This window comes from Bos mutus, chromosome 7 (assembly GCF_027580195.1).
Source record: "Bos mutus isolate GX-2022 chromosome 7, NWIPB_WYAK_1.1, whole genome shotgun sequence".
In the NCBI taxonomy this organism is placed as follows: domain Eukaryota; kingdom Metazoa; phylum Chordata; class Mammalia; order Artiodactyla; family Bovidae; genus Bos; species Bos mutus.
In genome coordinates, this window is record NC_091623.1 from 70,084,389 (window position 1) to 70,106,974 (window position 22,586).

Genomic DNA, 22,586 nt, shown 5'->3' on the forward strand with positions numbered 1-22,586 from the left:
AAGATACTGAGTAGTTCCTATCCTGAACAAATGACAGAAGCAAATCAATGCCGTTTCACAGTTCCTTTTCCAAAGTTCTTGCAGCTAATCATTCTGGAACTCAGAATTTCAGGGCATTTTTGACAGGTGATACAGTGTGTAAACACTATGTACTTTGAAATACCCACAGAGAAAGCAGAATGGCACAGAGAAGTCTGAGACAGCACTGTGACTAAACATTTACTATTTCTGCAGTGAAACCCACAGTCACGTGAAATAAAAGACAGTTAACAAGATTTGGGAATAAAACCAATTTGTGTCATATATACCAAAAAAATTTGTTTTTGTTTTCAGGGCATTTGGGATGTCAAAACTATTGATAAGAAATTGTGGTCCTGTTGAAGAGTACCCATTAATCCATTACTAATTATATGTGCAAGATATAACTGGTAACCTCTTTATCATGGCTTTTACTGTAGTATATTGATGAACTCAAAATAATTCTAAAAGTCTCCCAATGGTTCACACACAATATCTCCTCTACACTCTGCTGTGCTGTGCTTAGACACTCAGTTGTGTTCGACTCTTTGCAACCCCGTGAACCATAGCCCACCAGGCTCTTCTGTCATGGGGACTCTCCAGACAGAAATACTGGAGTGGGTTGCCATGCTGTCCTCCAGGAGATCTTCCCAACCCAGGGATCCAACTCAGGTCTCCTGCATTACAGGCAGATTCTTTACCAGCTGAGCTCCCAAGGAAGCCCCCTACACTGTACCCACTCTTAAATTTCTCTACCACAAATTCTCCTATCAGGGCAGTTTACAAATATCTAACCATTGACATTGATAGAAAAAAACGCCACATCCAAATTTGCCACTATGAAAAAAATGTTCATTGAATGGAATTTAATGTATTAAACTCACAAAATGGCTTGCTCTCATTCTGTCATAAGAAAAATGCTATAACCAGTAACAGTGTTCCTGACCTAGGGAGGAGCAGTAAATGAGTCACCTTGGAACCTGATTTCCCATAAATGACAAGATACAATAACCATAAAACCCTAGTATCATAGTGTACTTACAAGTATACATTTACTGACTATATCTGATATAAGTAATATACTACATACACAATATACTATAACTGAAGTACTAAACTATCTCCACCAACGGGAAAAACAGAAACAATACCTCATCAACAATGGTAAAAAAGAGTAAAGCAGAAGTACAATTACACTAAAATACCATTAAGGCTCCTTCCATGCTTATGTTCCATGAAAAATACAAATCAACAATATTGGAAATATGATAAATATAACCCAAAACTAATCAAATATTGATGAGTAACATTCTTACACTAACTTTAAAGACAGGATTGCTTTTATCACTTAGGTTTCTTAAGATTTTGAGAGGAATAAGGACACTACACGTAATGACCAAGGGTTCAATCCAAAAAAGAAGATGTAACAATTATAAATATATACCCAACATAGGCTTCCCACGTGGCTTAGTGAGTAAAGAACCCGCCTGCCGGCGCAGAAGACGCAGGAGATTTGGGTTTGATCCCTGGTCAGGAAGATTCCTGGCGGAGGGCATGGGAACTCACTCCAGTATTCTTACCTGGATAATCCCATGGACAGAGGAGCCTGGCGGGCTACAGTCGACAGGGTAGCAAAGAGCTGGACACGACTGAAGCGACTGAGCATACACGCACACATGCACCCAACAAAGGAGCAGCTCAATATGTGAGGCAAATACTAACAACAATAAAGAGAGAAAGTGATGGTAACAATAACAGTGGGGGACTTTAATACCCACTTTCACCAATGGACAGATCATCCAGCAAAAAATCAGTAAGGAAACACACTTATATGACACTTTAGAAGAGTTGGACTTAATTGATATTTAAAGAGCATTTCATCCAAAAGCAGCAGACTACACATTCTTTCCAAGTACACATGGAACATTCTCCAGGTGCCTTAATTTAATCTGATAAATTTCCTTTAACAAATTTTCCAAATGTCAAAACTCCACTAATTGTGGTGCCATACTATTCAAAAGATGCTAATGAACAAGCAATACAGTAGCCTAAGGATTCTGAGTGTGAAACCCTAAAGAGAACTCACTTCACTAACCTGTTCCTCTTGCATATATTTTCTATGCATTTCTTTCTTATCTTTACACCTCCATCCCTGATTAAAAAGACAATCTGAAAGTAAAAGGAAGTCATTTTTTCAAAAAGAGCTAAGAGATACACATAAAAAATGAAATGAGTCATTTTTAACCCTGAAGTACATTGGAATCACCTGTAGAAATCCTAAAATAGATCAACACCCTGGCCCCATAGCCAGATTCAACAGCATGGGTAGAATCCCAATATCTGTCATTTTTTGAAACTCCACAGAAAATGTTAATGTGAAGTCAGGGCTGAGAACCACTGGAACAAGCTGCCTTCTCTACAACCTCTTTCTCTCATCTACTCATAAGTATTAGCACTCCCAGCCCTATAGCAAGGACTGAAAGCACCATCTTTAAAATTGCCCAATTTTGTTCTCTTCTTTATTCTGTCACAGAAAAAAAAAATTATTAATTTTCAGTTGGGAGATTTTTTAAAAAGTGAATATAGTAAAATTTATTTTAACTTATTTGATGTTCTCATTCCCAGTGCTCAGAACTTTATTGTTCAGTCAGCCTTCAAAAAACAACTTTCATTAGTAGAGTATTTAGATTAACAGAATATAAACACACAACACGTATTTCAATAATCAACTTTCAACAGACTATCAGAAAATACTCAAAAAAATAAGTTTCAAGGGCTGATTACATTGCTATTTTAACTACCCTAATATTTTCAGAATCTTAAATATATTAAGAAATACTATCAATAATATGTCCTGACATTCATATGACAGAAAACAAATTCAGTAAATAGTCTACCATTTTTTAAAAATAAAAACTGGCATTACATGATTCCACATCTTTAAGATTTACACTTTGGGAGGTGGGAGGGTGGGCGGTGCGGAAATGTTAATATTGTTTTCAGATCCCTGGAACAAAAGAATATAAAATACTGTTTCATAAAAATATACATCTACAAATACCAGTTTCTTTTTCAAATGTCTCACCAACTATTGATACCTACTAGTTTCACCTCCAAAACAATGCTAGGTTATTTTTACATGCCCAACTAGGATTGTATGAAAAGGCTTTATAGTCATATATATATTGAAATATCAGGCATTTTCTCTTCCTGTAACATTACCTACTATATTCGCCTGAAAGTATTCATTGCAATAAGTATTTCACAGAAATAGAAAATAAACATGACACAGACTGGGTGTAAGGGGAAAAATAAATTTTCACTTCCCTTTTTATTAAAGGAAATTCTGACTGTAACTTTGACTCCAATATATCATACTCTGATACCCTGCCAAGTATACCACCTGAAGTCAAAAACTAAACAAGTTTAAAATAGATAACACAATTAATAATTACAAAAATTCAGAAGTCTACTACTTTTATAAAATGTTCTTGTACCATATGGTATCATACAGCTAATTTCAACTTAAAATTTTAAGAAACATAATTTTAACAAGCCCAGTTTTTTAAATAAAGGCTATTACAATGCAACAGTGCATTCAGTGCATACTCTATTCAAGGTAATTTACAATGAAAGTGGACTATGGTAAATTCTAGGTTGGAGAAAACATCCCATCCCCAAATTTTATTTTCTTCCCTCAAATGAAAAACTCAGTATTTTTTTCTGATGGTCAAATAATGCACAATCATAGCTGAAAACCCAAACGATACAGAAAAGTATAAAAAGTGTAAAAATAAAAATCATCCCAAATCTATTTATAAATGTCATTAACATCCTTCCAGGGGATGGATGGATTTACTCTGTATGTTTACAACAACAATGCAGGGATTAGAATTACCATAATTAATGTATACTAATTATGTATTTATACATACATGTATTTCCATATATGTCCCCATAAACACACACACACACACACAATTTCTTTCTTTTACACATACAATAAAGAAATCTTTAAGATAACTTTCTTGAAACTAAAAATACAAGAACTGTTCCAAGCACTCAGTCTGCTTCTGCCTTTCCATTTCAGCAGGCCAGGTTTGAGGTTACTTTGTGTGGGGAGGCAGGGGGAGGGAGGGGAAATCCAAGTGTGCTGTTTTTGTGGGCTGCTTGAGGGAAGATTAAAAGATTTGTCTGTTTGCTTGTTTTATTTAAACACATATGCACACAAACACACACATACATATACACTTCAACTCTGGCTAAAATTTTCCAAACCCTGAGAACTTTAAAGGTTCTTGGCTGACTGCTTTATATAACTAGCCCATGGTCCTGAGCAAAATTGCAAAATACACAAATTTTTTCACAGCCTCTCCCCTTTTGGTTAGTAAGAGAATCAACCTATCAACCTATCAATGAGGATAGGAGGGTTCTATTAACCAGGTACGTGACGAGCATTTCAACCTTCCACAATTCAGTTATAAAAGTCTGTGATTCTCCTCTGGCCCTATAATTTTCAGGGGGGCGGCAGAGGGTGGGTGGCTGTAGTCAAGATAATATAACACCCATCTTTCCCTCCTACTTCAAAGAGATTCGTTGACTCAAAATAAACCAACCATTTCTGACTGATAAATTCCCATTTCCTCAAGGCATCTTACTCTCCTCCAGGTGTCACAAAGAAGTCTGATAAAATCAAAGATGTCCGGCAAGTTTTGTCCAGGAAGGAGGGCAACAACACACCAAAAAATTTAAATAAGTTTAGAGGTACAAGTTTTTAAAGTTAAAATAGCCCTATGAAAGTTAAAATAGCTTTTTTCCATGAAAAAAGTAATAATCAATTTTACTGACTCGAAAGTCAGTAAGAAACTAGCAGTGTTTTCAGCTCCTAAAATATTCATACCTGAGCATATTTAAGACAGTCACATAGAAACAGCTTTCTAATCTTTGATCTGTTACATTTGCACAACACTTTAAAGTTCAAAGTGCATTTGTATGCATTATTTATTTTCATCCTTTAAACAAGTAGATGTGGTGGTCACTATTGATTGCCTCTATAACATCCATTTCCCCCATATTCTTCCTTCCCACAGTTTTTTAGAACATCCTCCCTCCACCATGTAACTCAGGGAAATGTGACCCCATCCCCAACTGCAGGGACTATATCCTGAATAGTAGAAACTCACTACAGTAACCCTGTTCCCCGTGTCATAACTGGTTTAGAAGTGTATGTGATCTAATTCCGGTCAATAAAACATGAAGAGGGACTTCCCTGGTGGTATGGTGGATAAGAATCTGCCTGCCAACGCAGGGGACACCGGTTCTATCCACAGTCCAGGAACATCCCACATCCCGCGGAGCAGCTAAGACGGCCGGTGCGCCACAACTACTGAGCCTGCGCTCTAGAGCCCGAGAGCTGCAACTACCGAAGCCCACGCATTTAGACCCGGTGCTCAGCCACAAGAGAAGCCAGAGCAATGAGAAGCCCACGCACTTAGACCCGGTGCTCAGCCACAAGAGAAGCCAGAGCAATGAGAAGCCCACGCACCGCAACGAAGAGTAGTCCCTGCTCACCTCAACTAGAGAAAGCCCATGCGAGCAACAAAGACCCAACACAGCCAAAAGAAACAAAAACTTAAGGGGAAAAAAAAAAACAGGAAGGCGAAAGTATGCAGGTAGGCTTGTGCAAAAGATGTCCTGGCCAACGCACCAGGATCCTGCTACCAGTAGCAGGAAGAACCCATACACAGGGGAAAGCAGAGGCAAGTCAATTACACAGGAGCTAGCCAACACTGAAAAACTAGCCCTGCCTTCATACTTCAGTGTTCCATTTCAGAAGCTACTGCATTTCTGGTGTTGTAATGTGTGACACCAAGATAAATAGTATACCCCATCTACCTTTCCTTCTCCAACTTGGACCTTCTTCTCCTACACCTGCATGCCTTCCTCTCCACTTGGGCTGAGCTAGACAGGAAAGGCGAGTAGTTACCATAAGCTGTTAAACCAGCACGCTTTGCACCAAGCTCAACAGCTCCTGGTATACATCAAGGGGATGGCATTTCCTCTTCCAAAGGACAATTTCCTCTACCAACTCACTCCTGCAGTCCCCACTCAGGTTGAGGAGATGGTGGAATTACAAATGGCTCTATCCATCCCTGACACTGTGTAACAGCTGAAAGAGAACACAGAAAATCAGATGAGGGACTGTATCAGGAAACAAGTGGATATCATGTGACTGGATAATTGAACAATTCATCCTAAAATATGAATGGCTGTATGCTCAGGAAGACCAGTATTTCTCTCTTTTTTAAAAGAGGATGCTGTTAAGTAAATCTCTATGAGTATAAAAGAGGTGTTATTTCAGAAGTAGATACCTCTTTAATATATTATTGTTAACATACAGTTCATAAGTGAATTTTAAAAGGGAATCACAAAAAATCTACATACTTTAAACAGTTTAATGCCACCAACACTAAAACAATCACAAAACAGTCTTTAAATGCAGGTTGCCAAGGCCTTTCCTTCAAGCATAAGTCTACAGATTGTAGTCCTACTTTATTTTTCTTGCAAAAACCACACCCATAGTACATCACCTGTGATTTCCAGCTTCTGTCTCTTAAACATGGAAAGACAGCTCACAACACTGAAAAGCAATTTTGCTGAAGAATCTTACTGTGAAATCTAAGATCTTTAGGGTTTTTTCCCCTAATCATTTAAGTTATTTCACCTAAAACTATTTTAACTATAATTGACTTCAACCACTCAATTACTCAACTGCTTTTCAAAGCAGCCACTGGGTCTCAAGATAAACACCTTTTTGCCTTCACAGTTCACTGAATAATGTTTCATTAAACTATGTAATTACAACAAGACGTACAACTGCCATTAACTTGTATTCCCATCAGTTGCTGTATACCTTGTATACCTACCAAGAATCATTTGTCTTTGTAACAATTTGTTGGGTACAAAGATAAATGATTCTTGGTAGGTATACAAGGTATACAGCAACTGATGGGAATAAAAGTTCAAGAAACTAGAGGGTAGTCTACTGCCTTTTAATGTAGCATGGACATCAAACAGTAAATGAATGGAGAATACAACAATCTTCTGAGTGGGTTAGAGAGGCGAGTTCAGAGATTCTCCTGTAACAGGCTATCCCTAATAGTCTTTGCTGATTCTACACACCAATCAACCCTCTGACAACTCATATACATCAGCAACTTCTACATTTATGAGAAGACTTTCACAGTGCCTACTGTGTGCCAGGCATCACATCCTGGCACTTCATACGAGTTTTCTCAATCCTGATGAAAAATATAATGGCAGAGAAACTATCCGCACTCTTTTCAGCTAACGAAAGCAGTTCAGCACCTAATCAGCTAAATATATGTAATAAATTTGAATACAGTTAAAAGTCTGACAACTCACTGAAGAAAAAAAACGTTAGAAACTTGTGTTTAAGAAAGAGGGCATCTATCATGAGATTTTTACCTAATTACAGTAAAAGCTGTAAAAAAAAAAAAAGTGGATATGGTATAGTCATTGGATATAACAGTTATAGATTTTCATCAAATTAAATTATAACTATGTGATATGTCATTAGTAAAGAAAATGATCAAAATGTGTCTTATCTACCAAATACACAAATACTTCACGTTCAGAACTAAGATGATAAGGGATAAGAAGGAGAGACTATAACCAGTCACTTAATATGGTTAAAGAACAAATCACTATGCATCTTTCTTACATCCCATAATAGAAAGGAACCCAAACATTCACAGTTCCTAAATCTCAACTTTGAGAAGGGAGCTGGAAAGACCATGGCTAACAGCAGTCTCCACTGTCTCTAAAACTTACCCATCTCCACGTTTCTGTCTCATTCCATGTTTCCTGACTAGTTCAGAGGCTCTCCAAAGTCACTTTACATTAATAGATAATACACACTTGATCTCTACATATTAATAATCTCATGTATGGTTCTTTCCTATAGATTATCACAAAAACGATACCCTGCAGTAGCTTAAGTTACTAGAACCATATCTTCTGCTCCTAGAGACTCTACGATTAGAAAACTACAGATATCCCCAAACCACCATTTCCAAAGAAATTACATCTTAGAAAAACAACACCCAAACACATATTAAAAACATTACTCAGTACCGCTAAATGCCAACTGCATAAGAGAAGACAAAAAGGAAGATGATAGAAGATTAGGGAAGATATCACTGGTCTAACACTGCAAAGTCAGAAAAAAAAAATGATTTAAATATGCCCTCTGCTACTCCCAAGATACACCTTAAACAGGATGCTTAAATTCTAGAAGACCGTTTCCTACTGTCGAAAGCAAGCGGTATACCACCTAACTCATAGAGCTGTCTTTTAACAGTATCATTTAAGGTCCACAGACAAAGTGAGCATTTAATAAAGTGTAACAGGTACTGCTATTATTGGGAGATTTGAGATACAAATTCAGTTATAAAGTTAAGTCCTTGTTGAACACTAAGAAGGGAACAGTTAGTAAGAACTATCAATCTCCCCTGCAACATGACTAGATGATTAAACACTGGTGTCGTAAGGGTGATATTTTTTAAGTACCCCTTTGATAATGATTAAATTGGGGGTTAAATTTTTTTAGAGTTGTTGATACTTAAGATGACTAAAAACCTTGTACATATTGATCCAGAACTGTGGAATTTTCTCATGTTGTCATCTTACTATTACAGCCAATTCTCGTCCTATATAGATTCCTCACATTTCACTTCATCCATAGCAAATCTCACCTTAAAATGTATTAACAATAATATAACTATCCAAAGACCTGTATTTTGTTGGTTATTATTTTCAAATTCCCTCTATTTAGTCTGTTATATTCTTTTAGCAAGCTCTTGGAAACTAAACCACTTGTTCCATTCTGAAAAAATATGAACCAAAAACCCATGCCAGAATGACGGTCTATTATCAGCATGAAGGGGATACAGAGGAGACCCAGAGAAGAAATGCAAAGATTCCCATTTCTTTCCAAGTCACATGTTTAAAAATCTAGCTTTATTTCATATAACCAACTGCCAGATTACCACACACTCATATCCAAAAGCAAGTAAAGAAATACGACAAAGCCATGTATAAACTGTTTCATATACTCTTCTGGCTCTCCTCTATTAGCATGAAGGATAACAAATTGACTATTCTGTTATACTTTGTTTCCTTTAAACTTACTAGCCTTATTTTTGGAGAAGGCAATGGCACCCCACTGCAGTACTGTTGCCTGGAAAATCCCATGGATGGAGGAGCCTGGTAGGCTGCAGTCCATGGGGTCGCACAGAGTCGGATATGACTGAAGCGACTTAGCAGCAGCAGCAGCCTTATTTTCATAGGTATTCCCTATCACCTTAGAATCTATACACTAGGATCTTCATATGGTGAACTGACTCATTTTTAAATACAAGGCATTCTAGATGTCCATGGACTGATCACCACCTAATTTTATAGCTTCATTTCCCATAAAGACTTCCTGGCACAGAGCCTTGCCTCCAGTTCAACAGGCCCCACCATACCAAACCAACATGTCCGTGCTCAACTGCTCCCTTCACCTACAAAAATACCGCCGCTACACACACTGAACCATTTTGACAATTAAAATATTTTAAGGCCTAAATGGAGTATTACCAGCTTTAAACTCATTTGTAATTCCCAGTCAAAAATTAGTCTCTCTGTCTCACACACACACACACCATCACCACCACCCCCACATTTCCGTACATCTCTAATAAGCCCCACAGGAGTCCTGTGTTGCAATTATTTCTGTGCATGTCTGCTTCTCCCTTAAAGGTAACTAACTGGATCTAATTCCTCTTCATGTGTCAACCCACTCTTTCATCCTCAACACACAGTAAAAGTCCCTTGCACAAAGTAAAGTTTCAGTCTGAACTAAACTATTCCTTTGTTTGAATCCTAGTTCTTTTATTTGAAGGAATAAATGCATTTCATGTGCTGAAGATTTTGTTAATAGTTAATGCTTGCAAATCTAACAATGAAAATGTCAATAATTATATAATTCATTAATTTTTAGGTTAACGACCTCTTGGTCAATGAGCACACTAAATCATAGTTAAAAAAAAAAAAATCATTTTCCAAGATTCCCCCAAAAGTCTCATACACATCAACATTAAAGTTAAACTTTCTGTTCCCCATTCTAAGAAGAACTACTTATACCTGAGGCATATCCAGAAAAGGAAGCTCCCTGAATACCAAAGTGTCTATACACTCTGCTCTGAATCTATACAAAAGCTACGCAATTTATTTTATTACATCTTTCTTCCAATTCCCATAAATATGATTTTCATGTTTTGTACAAAATATATGGTTAATGTATATAAAATATGAATATAATCTTAGCTCAGAATATAGTTAGACCAAAAGTTTGAAGTTTGGGAATAATTATAAAATACACTAAGTACATCTCTCCACTTCCCTCCCCCCCCAAAAGTTACTAAGAATGTCACAAACCAGATTTGATTTTTGGTGGGAAATGTTTTCTTAAACTGGGCTCACATCTTGCAACTTTTATGATACTTTTCTTTCACAATTTGCTTATTTATAGGGAAAGCAAATATTCTTCAAAAACATACACATGCCTTTACTAGATATTTTTAATTTTAAAAAGTATTCTAAGTCAGATATAGCTTAACCTCTTTTACTATCTGTGTGGGCCAATGTCAATTCCTATCACAAGAAGTAACTGCAAACGTAAAAGAAATTAAGTACTGACTTTTTCTTAACTTACTAAAAATCAGTAGGTTTTTAAGTGTCCAATTAAAGTCGATGTTCTAAAACCAAAGGTTAAAAAAGGGTCACTTGCTGACCAGCCTAGGCACTCATTACAACAGAGTTAAAACTAATTCGCACAATGGCAGCAACAGTAGCCATCTCCCACACACACTCTCTCCCACCCATTAACTTTTCCTCCTTCCCTGGGAGAACTGGAACCATCCTAACACAGGCCTAACTACCCCCACCCCAGAAGCAAACACACATCTCCATCACCACCCCGCAGAAAAGAAACGTGGGGGCTGTGGACCAAGAGAGCCGACGCTTCTGTGTGTCACTTCCCCTAGCAAGTGGGATAAACAAACAAACCAGCACCCTAACAGTAACCATCAGAGTAATTTTGTTCCCCCGACTAATGCCTTGGGTAAGTTTTGAGCAAAGTCAAAAGCTCCAACAAATAGGTAAATCCCTGCCCCCCACCCCAAACCTGGAAACAAATACCCTATCGGGAAGTTTCTCCCCGAAATGAATGCTAGCCCCTGATCCCTCCCTCCAGCCGACCGATAGCTCCCACCCTCTTGCCTAAAATGCCTACTCCAAAGAGAATTGTCTGGACAAAATCGAGGAGCGCTGGGGGGCTGCACTCCCGACCTCTCAACCCTCCTCGCAAAAGCCCCTGCCTTTTCCCACCTCGCCCACATCCCCGCGGTCCCCACTCGCGCCGCACCACTCGGGCAACTTCTGCGGCCAGCCCGGCCCGCCGCCCGCGGCCCCCTCCCTGCCCAGCGAGCCCGCGGCGCCCTCGCCCCCCGGCCGCGGCCCCCTCCGGTCCCGCGCCTCCGCGCCCCAGCCCGGGTCCTCTTCCCCCACCCCTTCCCGACGCCCCCGCTGGCGGCGCCGCCCCCGCCGCACCCTACCCCACCCCACTCAGCCCCGGACCCCAGCCCGCCCAGCCCCACCCGGGCAGGAGGGCGCCGCGGCCGCGCCGAGGCTGCCGGCGGGCCGGGGCCGCCCAGCCAGGCGCCAACGCACAGGGGGCTTTACCTCAGAGGCGCGGCCGCCAGCGGCGGGTCGGTCCCGGGCGCGGGCGGCGCCCCCCGGTCCGTCAGTCAGTGGCGGCGGGGGCAGCGGCGGCGGCACATTGCACCCGCCGGCGGCCGGAGGAGGAAAGCGAGCCACGCAGGGAGGGAGCGAGCGAGGTAGAGGGGGAAGGAACGAGCGAGGGAGGTAACGCAGCTCGGCTCGGACTCGGTCCCCTCACTACTGCCGGTGCGTCCTACCGCCGCCTGTGGCCGGAGAGTCGCCGCCCGGGCCGCTGCTGTCGCCACCGATGCAGCCGGCAATGAATGCACAGCGGCGCCTCCTCGCTTATCCGGAGGTCAAACATCCTTCTGCCTCGGGCATCCGGATCGGCGCCGGACCCGGAAGTGAACGCTTGGGGAAAAAAAAAATAAAAAAGGGAAGCGTCTCTCCAGCGGCGGCCGCCCCTTGAGCTGCCCGCATCAGCGAAAAGAGCCGAGTACAGCCGAAGGTTACACCGACTTGCTCAGATTGGTCGGCTTGCCGACCGGAAGAAAAGCAGATTGTTCATTGGCTGGAAAGGCCTATAAAAGTCAAGCCACGCCCCCTCCCTACCTCCGCACCCGTGGTGCGTGTAGAGATCGTGGAGTAATTGTGGTTACGCGCCTGTTTCCCTGGGTGAGGCCTTGGGAGAAGAGGCTTGGGTAGGTCTGTGGCGAGAACTGGGAGAAAATCGCTCATGGTTTAGAGGAGGAATGAAAAGTCCCCCTCTGCATGAATGAGCAGAGAGCCTAAGGACGCCATTGTGCCAAGTCAGGTTGCCGAGGCTTTGCTGAGTGTGAGGAGCACACCCCTCCAGGTGCCAAAGAATTTGAAAGCCTGGGCTCAGGGAATGACATCACTGGATTGACGTTTTCCCCCACTTTTTTGTAACTCCAGTGCTATATCAAGGATTCAGACGCTTAGAAATATAAATTGTGGCTCACGTTTGCATTCCATTTGCTGTCTATAGAGAAGTAATTTGTGAGCTCAAGTAATCCTCTCAACTATATAGTGTGGTAACTATTATAATTACTGGTATCTATGTATCTATCTATCTAACCAATCTCCTGAAATTCCTAGAAACCAAACATCACTCAACTCATCAAATTGAAACCGATTCTAAATCTGTTCTCCATCCAGTCCACTCTGCCCAAACAGGGAAGGCAGATTACATTCTTTTTCTTACGGTTGGTTATCTGGGATGAAAATACTTTATTATAGGAGACCTCTGTGGAAATCAATCCACCATGAAGGCATTGTAGAGGATTCTGATTTCTTGGAAACTGTCTAAAGTCCTTTCAAAAGTCAGACATAAAGGTGTGCATGAAGAAAAGTCAAACTTATTTTTATATTTTCAGTGTACTTGCTGCATCAGGGAAGCCTTGAGTCAGTTTCTGTCTCACACACACACACCACACAAAATACTTGAAAGGCTTCAATGAAACAAATGCACTTTAAAATGATTGAGAATTTGTCTCATTTCCCTTTCTGCTTTAGCAGACTGCTGATAGAGTCGATGTGTAACGTTCAGAGGGGTAGTTAGTATGGAAAGAGGCCATTTTTGTTTTTGTAGTACAACAGTACCTCTTTTTCACCTCTTTACTTTCATGGTTTCCCAGACTGGAGGTTATGAAGTGACTGGTATCACCTGTCATAGAGGAACAGTGGTAGTAAGGACTGCTTCTGTGTTTACCACGCTACCATCATTCTTTTAGAGGCTCAAAAGCAACTACAGTTTGTGCATGCTCGGGCTTGGGAATAATATGCCTAAAATAACACATCTCCACAGTTCTGATATATTCCAGGACCAGATACTGGACAAAAAACAGAATTAAGCATATCTCAGTAAATGGAGAAGAAATGTCTGCATTTCGGGAACTGTAAATATTGTCATCAGCGATCAACAAACCATTTTATACTCCGCACCTCAAAAACCTCAGTTTAGATCAAGAACACCTCTACATCAAAGTCTGATAAATGTTTAAGAAATACAAGTATTTAATTAGATCAAAATGTTTATGTTTTTAAACACTTCAGTAAAGACTGTTTTTGTTAAAATTTGACCTAGAAGCTCCTATAGATTAAAATTGGCTGGTAAGTAAGAAGTCAATAATGTTTTCTTACAGTTCTATTAACTTCTAAGAAAAAATTGGCAATACAAAAATATGTTAAAGAGAGAATAATCAAATTACAGGCATCTTAACCAAAACTCTTTGTTCTGTAGCATGATGTCTCAGCATAAGCAGACAGATCATCATTTTTATCTGCTACGTTATTTATAGTTAATTTCACCACGTTTCCTAGCATTTGCTACTCATTAGGTGTTTATATTATTATTAATATTTTTCATGTTTCCCAAAGCAGTGTCACATTTTTATCACCTGGAACTTTATTTTGTTGAATTTATATCTCTGTGGTGGTGGTGATCCAACTCTTGTGACCACATGGAATGTCGCCTGCCAGGCTCTTCTGTCCGTGGGATTGCCCAGGCAAGAATAGTGGAGTGGGTTGCCATTTTCTTTTCCAGGGGATCTTCCTGACCCAGGGTTCGAACCTACATCTCCTGCATTGTAGGCAGTCTCTTGCATTGTAAGTAGACTCTACTGCTGAGCCCTTATGTCTCTATAGATATAAGCAAATGTTCATCCCATCATTTGGTCATGCAACATCTGTTATTATTATGAAAAACAGGATAAAAGCAGATTTATCCACACATTTTAGAACAAGGCCGGAGGTTACTTCACAATGACTTCGGTCTAAGACTATCATGAATTCCTCAGGAAAAAAAAATTTATCAAGTGGGAATTTGGGAGGGAACGAGAAAGCAAAATTTCTGGGTGCCTTTAATAGTATAAATATTCCCATATCTCCTTTACATCTTTTGAGTCTTTATTTCTGTTACTGTATCTCTTCTCACCTCTTTTCACACTCAGTGTGTTACCTAACCATGCCAATTTACACACACAGACACACACATACAACCAGAATGGAGAGAGTTTAGGAATAAGGCCTTCAATCAGGGTCTTAAAAGCCGGAAAGCTGTTCCATTTCATTTTTTGTCTCAGTTAAAATCTCAGAAAAAAATGGCCAGCTTTACTTTCCACAAAATTACCTACTTTTCTTTCTCTCAAGCAAAAAACTTGTAGGACATGATAAAAAAAAGCATTTGTCAAAAGATAAATTTAATAAATACAAGTTTCCAGGATATCATTAAAGATTATAAGCACTAACATTCAGATCTGTGTTATAATCATTTTCTCCTCTGCCCCTCATACATACTATTAAAATATTCTCCAAAGCCAAACTTGTTTTGCACATATTGGTCAAGAAATACCCTAAAAATATAAATAAGCACCAAAGACTAATTAACCTACACTCTACTTTGGTGTAGTGTATCAACTGTGTAAGGCTTCCCTGGTAGCTCAGCTGGTAAAGAATCCACCTGCAATGCAGGAGACCTGGGTTCAATCCTTGGGTTGGGAAGATCCCCTGGAGAAGGGAAAGGCTACCTACTCCAGTATTCTGGCCTGGAGAATATCATGGACTGTATATCCTTGAGGTTGTAAAGAGTCGGACACAACTGAGCGACTTTGACTCACTCACTCACTCATCAACTATGTGGCCAACCTGACTGAGTTAAATACAGACAGCTATTTTCCAACTAACAATGTAACAAGCAACGTTTGCACAAACTCTGATGTATATGATTCTTTCTGTTGATTCTGACAACAGCTTATGAAGTAGTATAGCAGATATTATTTTTTTCCCTCTTGGGAAAGAAGAAGGATGGTCTCAAAAGATAAATTGATTTGCCCAAGATGTACAAGTGATAAACTGTTAAATATAAACTACAAAATGAGATTAAAATCTTTACCAGAACTTTTCAAAATAAAAATAGAGGAAACGTTCATTTATGTGGAGGACAGATGTAATTAAGGAAAAATAAATGGAACTTCCCTGGTGGTCCCGTGGTTAAGAATCCACCTGCCAATGAAGGGACAGGGGTTTGATCCCTGGCTAAGTTCCATGCCATGGGACAGCTAAGCCCATGTAACACAACTGCTGAAACTCACAAACTGCAACTACTATAACAGGTGTGCCCTAGAGTCTATTCTCTGCAATAGAAGCCACTACAATGAGAAGCCCTCGCGTAACAAGAGAATAGCCCCTGCTCGTCACAGCTAGAGAAAGCCTGCACATGGCAACGCAGACCCAGCACAGCCATTGATAAATAAATATAATTTTAAAACATGAAAAAGTAAATAGTCTTATTACTGGAAGTTATGTGATAAATAACTGCCAAATGTACAGCATAATTAATACAAGTAATACTTCTGTATGTTGTATATGAAAGTTGTAAAGAGAGTAAATCCTAAGAGTTCTCATCTAAAGGGAAAAATTTTTTTCTTTTATTTTGTATCTATATGAGATGATGGATATTCACTAAACTTAGTGTGGTAATTATTTCCTGATGTATATATGAGCCGAATTATTGTGTTGTACTCCTTAATCTTATGCTCTACATCAATTACATATCAATAAAACTAGAAGGAGAAAAAAATTTAAGGTATGTGGCCTCAAAAAACATTTATTTTCTTAAAAATTAAAAGAGGAAAAGAAACATTAAAATATGATCAAGTAGAAGCAGGAAGAACGCAAAATGAGACACTAGCAATAGCCAGAGCCTGGGAGCAAAGATGCATGTTCTACTCAGAATAGAAAAATAACCTCTTCCCCAGTCAAGCCTGCAGTAGGGGGAGCAAGGGAAGGATTCTGGGAGAAAACCAGTCACAGACAGCAGCTAGGTCAGGTTTGGGGAAAGCTGTCACTTAGCAACCTTTCGTTTAGATTGTTACATGAGTAAAGTCAGAAAGGGTCAAGGCACCGGTTTACACAGCCCAAGAAAATTATTTTAAGTATTCTGTAGTTGGCAAAAATGAAAATATAAGAATCAACTTTTCTGAGAGGTTTTATTGTATTTTATAGTCATAATCTTCAGCATTGTATTTTATAATCACATCTTTCAGATTCCTTGTCTTAGCTCAGGCTGACGTAGAGTGGCTTAAACAACAGAAATTTTTCTCACAGTTCTGAAAGCTAGAAGTCTAGCCACCAGGGTGCTAGTATGGTTGATTCGTGGGCTTTCTTCCTGGCTTTCTGATGGCTAGCTGCCATCTGATGTACATGATGATGTCATCATGTATGCATATGACCTTTTCTCGATGCATGCAATCTGTCATCATGTACGCATCATGTACGCATATGTACATCATGTACTCAGGTACATGTACATCATCATGTACGCATATGACGTTTTCTCGATGCATGCAATCTGTCATCATGTACGCATCATGTACGCATATGTACATCATGTACTCTTGTACATGTATATCATCATGTACGCATATGACGTTTTCTCGATGCATGCAATCTGTCACTCTTCCTCTTTTTAAAGGGGCACCAATCCCATCATGAGAGACCCACCCTCATGACCTCATATAAACCTAATTACATACAAAAGGTCTCATCTAGAAATGCTACCACATTAGGGGTTAGGGTGTCAACATTCCCTTCTCCAGGGGATCTTCCTGACACAGGGATCGAATCCAGGCCTCTTGCATTGCAGGCAGATGCTTTACTGTTTGAGCCACCAGGGAAGCCCAAGTGTGCTTGCCTAGAAAATCCTATGGACAGAGGAGCCTGGTGGGCTAAGTCATGGGATCACAAGGAGTTGGACATGACTGAATCAACTTAGCATGCAAACACACACAGGGTGTCAACATATGAATTTGGGTGGGGAGGGCGGGGGGCTCACAATTCGGTCTGTAGCACTCTTGAAAGGAATACTTTCTATATATAGTGTATCATCTATAAGTGAAAGAGAATCTAAAGGTTAGACAGGATGCAAATAAGAAAAAACAATTTGTAAACAACATAGCATTAAAACCTCACAGAGGAAAGAATGCATTTGTAAGAGAAAGAACTTCAGTAAATAAAGAGAGGAGCTCTTCTCTACAGAGAAGAGCTACAAAGACCCTGAAAAGTGTTAAAAGTATCTTGCCAAAAAGAGCAGTTAAATCCCTAGGCAGGCAATTTAATTTTTGTTTCTTCCATTAACAGACCTGAATTTTGGCAGCTTTTAAACAAGTTTGGCTATTCAAAGGATGCTGTAATGTGATAAATGGAAGAATTAACTAAAGCTGTGTTTGTGTGTTTTTTGTAATATTCTCAATAGCACTTTGAATTCTGGATCACATATGAAGCCAAAGTTTAAAGATGACCATAATCATTGATCCCCATTCCATTTTCCTCACCCTGGTCTCCTTTTGTTTTCCATGGTTATGTTTGTAGAAAGTGATATTCACTTCAGTCATGTCCGTCTCTTTGTGACCCCATAAACTGTAGCCTGCCAGGCTCCTCTGTCCATGGAATTTTCCAGGCAAGAATTCTGGAGTGAGTTGCCATTCCCATCCACAGGGGATCTTCCCAACACAGGGACTGAACCCAGGTCTCTTGCATTACAAGCAGATTCTTTACTGTCTGAGCCACCAGGGAAGCCCCCTTCCATGTTATATTCCCCAATATCTTCCTCAAGAGCCCATCCCAGCTCATGGGCCAAATGTGACCAAGACTGAGTGTCTCATCGGCCCCACCCACAGGAATCATGCAGTCCTCCAGCTGAAGATGCAGAATGCCAAGGAGGAGCTCTGCATTAAAGAGCAGCCTTCCAACTGTGCCACTTCTCTCTCTGTTACCCCTATAATGGTTCCCAGTCTCTAGTCCTGGACTTCTCCTTTGGTTTCCCTTTATAATGAAAACCGTACCCTTTCCCAGAGCCCCACCCGATATAGAAAAGATATAAACTTGGTGTGGAAAATTGTTCCCTAAACCAAGTTCAGGCTAGACCCTAAGTCACTGGCTATGGTCCCACTCTGAGGCTCCAACGACTCAACTTCTTTAAATATCACCTCCTGACTGGGCTTACTGGATTACTGTATCCTTCTCCTGCGTAGCACTACATTGTTTCCAAAGCTCATCTAAGCCATGTCTGAACTTCATGTGCCCTCTGGACAGTGAACAAAGGACTACCTTGAGTGGGGTCAGAATCTGTGTCTAATTATGTTTCTTGAGTCTCTGTCACATTTGGCTGCACCTGATCTTCGCTTCATCCTTCTCTTCACCAAGTAGTACTGCTGAATTCTCTACATAGTTTCATCCTCCCACCTGTTCCTATTATGCTGCTGATACCATATCTGACTGAACAAGATCTCAAGGTCAACAAAAGTTAAAATTGACGTGGGAGGATACCTTAGTTAGAACCTCACTTTCCTTTAGCCCTCATTCTAACTCTTCTACAATTTGAATTATACTACTTTTCAATTTCCATTCTTCTTCCTTGAACAATTTAAGTTGTCAGAAACCCCAGTTGGCTCACCTGTAAAATGAATCCGTAATATCTGCATCATAAAGATATCAGGAAGATTAAATGCAATGATATATCAACTTACCACAGTATCCAGCATACAGAAAGCACTAAATTCATGGTCATTGCTAGTCACCATGTGACCCTTAGGAAACTGCATTTTCTAGGTCAACATGAATGATAATCAGTTGTTGAAAATATCAGACCTCAAGTTGTTTTATAGCTTTAAGGCCCAAGAATCATGTAACTGAATTTGTGGTCCAGAGCAAATCATTATTTAAATCTGCTCCACGCCCTATTTTTCTTGATTTTACCATATATACTTGGACATTCACAGTATATTAGCTGTCCAGCGTCTGCTTACCCTTTCCTGTGTGGGTGCCGTTGTTGTTCATAGTGAAGGACAAGGAAGCCTGGCATGTTGCAGTTCATGTTGGGGGGCGGGGCAAAGAATCAGACACAACTTAGTGACTGAACAACAACAATGGCACCCAGATTTCCTTTTGATAACTTTTCTCCATCTCACGGTATTCTTTGACCTGGGGCTCTGGCTCCCTGTAGGTGTGTTATCAGGTGGGGGAAGAGTAAAAGAACACATTGCCCAAACAATGCCAATGGATGCCCTGTTTAAATCTTGAGCAGAGAGACGAGGACTCTAAAAACAATTGCAATCACACTCCATCTAAATTCAGCATTCTGGCCATACAGTTAAGGTTAGGGTTAGGGTTAGGGCTGTGATCTATGCTCTCGAACAGTGGTTATGATCCTACTTCCCAGCCTTTGAAGCATTTTAGATGCTACCCAAACCTGGCCCTCCTGCTTCCCACTTCCTGTTAATTCTGTCAGACCATCCTTACCACCCACAACAACCAAACCCCCTCCCCACTTGGCTGGCAATGCTTTTCATTCAATTCTGTTTCGCTTGCTTTACCAGAATGTTTCCTTTGTTTGAAACTGAAGAATCCTGACTACTAGGCGTTCATTCCTGTCTTTTGGTTCAGCTCACCACTGTCTCTCCTATTTATATTCTTTCATGTGTGGCTTGGCTCTGCGTCCACGAGAATACTTGAATTCTGAACTGTAGTTCAGTCCTGATTTCACTTCTTTGGCCTTGTTCTAATATAATCTCTTGACTATCTCACTGTTGTTGTGAGGCTCCCTGGCTTCAGGTTTGTATTCTAATTGGCAAAACTGGCCACACCCTGCCAGAGCTTTGTATTTCAGTGCAGCTGCTCCAGTCACCAGGCAGATCTACCTAAGCTTCTGGCTGAAACCCTGCCAATTGCAGACCTAACCCTTTGGACTGTGACTTAATGCTTTGTGTTCTGTCAGCTTGGGTGACTTGATATTAACTAAGAAAAAACTTCAACCAAATGCCAATACTTGCTGCTTTCTAGCCACATTAGTCTGATATATATTAGTGTGTGCTTGTCAGTTTATATTTAGGACAATGAAAGCCAGAGTCATCTTGTATCTCATTGCCTTTCCATATTTTACCTCTACTCTTCTGTTCTGGACTCATATGAGCAAAGAGACATTAATGTGGTCTCTTCACAATGGAATAGATTCTGTAGTCTAAAATTACTATAGCTATTGGAGTCCTTAGTGTTGGGATATCCCTTGTTTTCGTGTGTGTGTGCATGTGCTCAGTCTCTTGGTCATGTCTGACTCTTTGTGACCCCATGGTAGCCTGCTAGGTTCCTCTGTCCATGGAATTTTCTAGGCAAGAATACTGGAGTGGGTTGTCATTTCCTTCTCCAGGGGATCTTCCCAACCTAGGGATTGAACCAGCATCTCCTACATCTCTGGCATTCATAGGCAGATTATTTTACCACTGAGCCACCTAGGAAGCCTCATCCCTTGTTTTTGGAAGCTATCTAATCAACTTAATCCTAGTTTTGGAATACTAAAAAGAGCCTAGTTGTGGAGTGTTTGTACTCCAAACCAAAGCTACAGTCCTCAGCTTCCTCCATCATGCCTTTAAACCAGACCTTGACATCTCACTAGAAATCTTGTGGTGTTGAAAAGGAAACAAAGTCATGACCAAAATTTCAAAACAGAAAATAGAATCTGGCTTTAGAATTCATTTCCAGATATCAGAAAAACCCAATTACATACAATTGTTATAATAAAGGCTAATTATTAATAAACTCAGTAGACTAAAACATCATCCAAAGAAATGAAAATAATTATCTGGTAGATTTTGGGGTCATGATTGGTAAACAGAGGAAAAGAATGATGATTTTCATTCTGTACATATAAACTGATTTTTTTTTAAAGCTTGTAATCCCACGTGATTTTAAAATAATCTGACTATACATCCTTCATAGATTTTATCCTAAGAACAAAAAAATGCAAAAAGGTTTCTTTTCTTCTTTTTCAACTTTCCAGTAACCATGTTGTTGGTAATAGTTGCTGTTTTTCTAAGACTGTTATATGTGTAATGTGGGATAAAGCAAAATGAGTGATTACAATATCTTATTCTACCATCTCTGATATTGATACAGATGAAAAAAGAGACCATCTAAACAGCCAATAATCCTGAATTTGGATGAGAGATGTCGTCATGAACTCAGAGGAATTTTGTATAAATATTTTTTAACTCCATCCACTGAAAAGTCTCCAAATGAGCCCAATTTAGTTGCAGTGAGTTCCTTTAGCCTGCACACTTTACAAGCAACAGAGCCTTTGGAAGCAAGACAAGCAGAGAATAGCCAATATTAGTTTCCTACTGCTGTGTAACAAACGACCACAAACTTAGTGGTTTAAAACAACACATTTACTATCTTACAGGTCTGGATGTTAGAAATCCAAAATTGTTATCTTTGAGCTGAAATCTCGTCGTTGGCAAAACTGTGGAGTGTTTAGGGGCAAATTCCTTTCCTTGTGTTTTCCAGATTCCAGAGGCTTCCTGTATTCCCTGTCTCTTGGCTGCTTTCCACCTTTAAAGCCAGCATCACGTAACACTAAATTCTACTTCCATCTTCACATCTCCTCAGATTCTCTCCTGCCTTTCTCTCTCATTTATAAGAACTCTAGTGATTGCACTGAGTTCTCTGGGATAATCCAGGATAATCCCTGTCTCAAAATCCTTCACTTAATGTGAAGCCCCTTTTGCTGTGTGAGATAATACATTTATTGGTTCTGGGGATTAGGATGTGGACATATTTGGGAGGACGATTATTCTGCCTGCCACAGGTACTAAGTCAAATAGAAGGATCTGAGTTCTTTTTACAGAAGTAAAGCCTAACCCCAGTTGCTGAGATAAGGATCCACTAATAAATGTCACTTTTAATATAATTTTATCAATATTGCCTAT

General features: G+C 39.9%; 1 protein-coding gene across 9 annotated transcripts in view; it reads right to left on the reverse strand.

Annotated features, from left to right (window-relative positions):
* Positions 1 to 12,221, reverse strand: part of CSNK1G3 (casein kinase 1 gamma 3) — a 123,436-nt gene extending 111,215 nt beyond the window's left edge. For 2 of the 9 annotated variants that reach the window (XM_070374067.1, XM_070374069.1), the window contains exon 1: positions 11,827 to 12,218. The gene's annotated coding sequence lies outside the window, so the exon portion shown is untranslated. Of the gene's footprint in view, positions 1 to 6,004; positions 6,029 to 11,826 lie in introns of those variants that run through there. The other 7 variants (XM_070374075.1, XM_070374074.1, XM_070374072.1 and 4 more) reach the window with 6 other exon arrangements.
* Between the last annotated feature and the right edge of the window lie 10,365 nt (positions 12,222 to 22,586).